The 3,671-nt window shown below is 39.7% G+C and overlaps 1 long non-coding RNA gene across 1 annotated transcript in view; it reads right to left on the reverse strand.

Annotated features, from left to right (window-relative positions):
- Positions 1-420: 420 nt before the first annotated feature.
- LOC140470572 (uncharacterized) overlaps positions 421-3,671 on the reverse strand; it is a 10,142-nt gene continuing 6,891 nt past the window's right edge. The window contains exons 3-4 of the long non-coding RNA XR_011956534.1: positions 2,295-2,327; positions 421-809 (exon numbers count right to left, since the gene is read on the reverse strand). This is a non-coding gene — a long non-coding RNA (uncharacterized lncRNA). The remainder of the gene's footprint in view (positions 810-2,294; positions 2,328-3,671) is intronic.

Here is a 3,671-nt window from a genome sequence, read left to right on the forward strand (position 1 = left end):
TGGAATCTTGTACCAGAACAGATTGTACCGACATGATCAAGATTTACATACCATTTTGAAAGGTGAAGTAATTGTGGGCAGATTCCAACGACTTATTAAGCAGCGTCACTTGCCCTTATATTCTACTAAGCACACTTGAATTCTAAGAAGGAACAGTATGTCGGTGTGACGGAAGTAATTACAGTTGAGGTGAAGAACTCCTATTCAAGGCCAATGTACACACCGTCAGAACATCGCTCTTATTGCTTTGATAGAAAATTGTCAGGTGTTGCATCATGTCGGGAAGAAATGTCCACATTACTCTGAACAACATAGTCAAAAGTAGGATGAAATATTGCTACAATGGTGAGGACTGCTGAGTACTACTTTCAGACATATCACTATTCTTTTGTGTATGAACCAAACATATTAATATGCATATTCAATGACTAATCAGGAAAACAAATCGGTCTATTGTGTTTGATCGAAGTGAAACAAAGTATTAAAATAGGCAAGGCTGGGTGGAACTATGCAACATATCAAGAGCACTTTGTGAAACGTAAGTCTCATTTTTGATGGATAGAAAACTTGTCGGGCAGGAACCTCACAGGATGAGCATGTTATCTTCAGGTTAGTCATGATGGGCATGTTATCTTCCGAGGAAAATTTCAATGATCAGTGCTAACATTATTAGACGCTGAAAGAATCAGAACTATCAAAGGATATTTGAAACCATGGAAAGAGGGTGTCGTAGTTGCCATGGTGGATGTTGTAAAAACTTCCCTTTTAGCAGATGTCTCTCGAGCTGTTTCAATATGAAGGGCCTCTTGCTAAAAATAGAGTTGAAACGAGGAGGAGTTTATTCTCTTTTGCTGTTAATAACCTTATCCGTTCCGTATCCCCAGACAATTATATGCTGGGTCATTAAACATATTCAACACGAATTTGAATGTTTCTGAATGTCAAAGACAACAGGGAAAATGTGAAATAGTACGTTAAAGCTATCTTCATGGAAGAACAAGCATTCTTGCAGAAAAAAAATCTCTTTATATCACATATCTTTCTTTCTTTGACTGTTCTTAGCAGAGTAAGAACACTAAGGGCCATAGAACCAATTTAGTATATATGGTTAAAACACCAAGGTGGCTCAAAGCCAGTGTTTCAGGTGACTTTCTGGATTGTAACTCAATTTTTTTTAAAACTGTAAAAACCAACAGAATCATCATTCTGACAGCTGTACAGATGCAGAAGTGCATCATTGCTATCACTGTCACTGTTGAATGTGTATCAGTCAAGTCATAGATTGTTCAGATTACAAGTGGCTGAAGAGTGGAGCAGGGAAAAACACAGCAAGTCCAAGGCCATCAGAAGGGAAGGGGTGTCATCGTTTCAGGTTGAAACCTTGCATCAGGACGAGGGAAGGAGAAGGCACAAGCGAAATGAATAGTAGAAGGGGATGCGGCTTGGGAAAGGTGGATGGGATGGTGATTGATGGATGCAGGCAGAGGTGACTGCGATTGGTCATTGGGAAGGGTTGAATGGTGAGTTGGGAAGGAACAATTGGGTGGAGTGGGGAAAGTTAGGGCTGGGCTTTGGATGAGGTGAGATGGGAGTGGGGAGGTTTGCATGTTGTGTATTCTATGTTAAGGCCATATGGTTGGACGATCCCGAGGCAGAAGGACGCCCTTAGCATAAAATTCACCAGCTTAAATCTCCCCACCCCATAAGTCAGTCCTCCCTGTCCAATCCACCCCCTTAATTTGACTCTACCTGTCATCTTCCTTTGTCCTATCCAATCCTCCCTTCCCACTGTGAGGTGTTGCATTATGTCGGGAAAAAATGTCCACATTACTCTGAACAACATAGTCAAAAGTAGGATGAAATATTGCTATAATGGTGAGGACTGCTGAGTGCTACTTTCAGACTTATCACTATTCTTTTGTGTATGAACTAACATATTAATATGCATATTCAATGACTAATCAGGAAAGCAAATCAGTCTATTTTTACCGACATTCATACATCATCATCCTACCTACCCTTCCCCTAGCTCCACACCTTCCATCCATTTATTTCGCAGCCCCCTTCCTCTCCCCATTACTGATGAAAGGTTCCAACCTGTAACATCAACTCCCCTCCTTCTCGGATACTGCTTGACCTGCTCTATATTATCCAGCTCCAGTCCTTATCCACTGTGATCTCCAGCTTCTACAGGTCCTACTATCTCCAAGTTAGTTGAGTTATGAACTGGATACCATAAACACACGACATTCAATCGGAAGTACCATCAAATTGATATAAAGGTCGAGACTAACCTTGAGTAACGCTGCGTTGAGAGTCAAAAAACACTAAAGAGAGAAGACAAACATGATAATGTTAATGTTAAATCAATACCTTGCTTTCAAAAAAGAAACGTAGAATAATGCTGTGCAGAGGAGACATTCATTTCATCATATATTTCCCAGCTCTGATTTGAAGCTTTATTATAACTGTTATCACAATCACTCGTAAAATGGAAAAGTTTCCTCAAATCACTTTCCTTCGTTCAATTATTTCAGAGACATTTCTTCTTCCGACTGACAATTCTGGAAGCATTTGAGTTACATTTCCCTATCGACCCCTGTTTCTGCTGCTGTATTCTCACGACTCGTCCTTCAACTCGAATTTCCCAACTATCAGTTCGACATCATGCAACTCTGGAGGTAGCGATCACGACAAAAGATATAAAAGTGGTTGAGAAATTCATGGAACTTTTTTTGTTCCTTGAGGAGAGTTTGTTCCTACAACTCACTCTGCCTGTCTGTCTCTACGTACTTGTTTATTCCATTCAGGAAATCTTGTTCGCGTTCCCCATATGCTTGGAGTATGAAGACGAAAATGGAGGACAATTTATTTTGTACATTAAAGACAATGAGAAGAACTGTAACTCGATTACACAATCAAGTCCTGCAGAGCAGGCATATTTTGTTATGACCGTGATAAATCCATGAGGGAATTTTCACATCATGTACAATCAGCACAGAAGGGAGGTGAATCCACATTCCATTCATCGTTCGTGACTCTTATTGAATTATGTCCCAGAATTGGGGATTAAGTAATAAATTTTCATCTGAACATTCTTGAATGTTCGCTTGAATTTGAGAATCCATTTTGTGTTCTACCACAGAAACAAGGGGCCGAATTACATCTTTGCAATATTACTGCCAGAAGTGCAAAGATTTGTGTCATCTGAGAAAGTAATGCGAATTTTCAACTTCACGGCTGAATGTCTTTATGTTGCACTAATGACTCAAAGAAGTTACAGGTATATTTAAAATACTGAGGAGATCCATGTCGTGCCCAAGCAAAGCTAACATTTGAAGAGAAAGAAATGTGGAACAAATGTATGAAAGCACTGAAGACTTTTATTGCCTGACCATGTGGTCATACTGTGGTGAAGAATGTCAAACAAGCAGTCAGAACTCATTAATGGAATGTCCTGCGTTATTTACAGCGAAACGTTGTTTGATAATGATTGAAAGATATGTTCTCATCAGTTGTTAAGGCTGCAAGTTAATGCTTAGCGGTTTCTGACCATGATATCTCCATGAAACTCGAAGCTTGAATGAAGAAGTGAACCTTAGTCCAAATTTCAGATTTGAACTCTGCCTGAGGCATGCGAGAGAGATGTCTTGATATTTGTAGAAGACACA

The sequence above is a fragment of the Chiloscyllium punctatum genome, chromosome 52, assembly GCF_047496795.1.
Source record: "Chiloscyllium punctatum isolate Juve2018m chromosome 52, sChiPun1.3, whole genome shotgun sequence".
Lineage (NCBI taxonomy): Eukaryota > Metazoa > Chordata > Chondrichthyes > Orectolobiformes > Hemiscylliidae > Chiloscyllium > Chiloscyllium punctatum.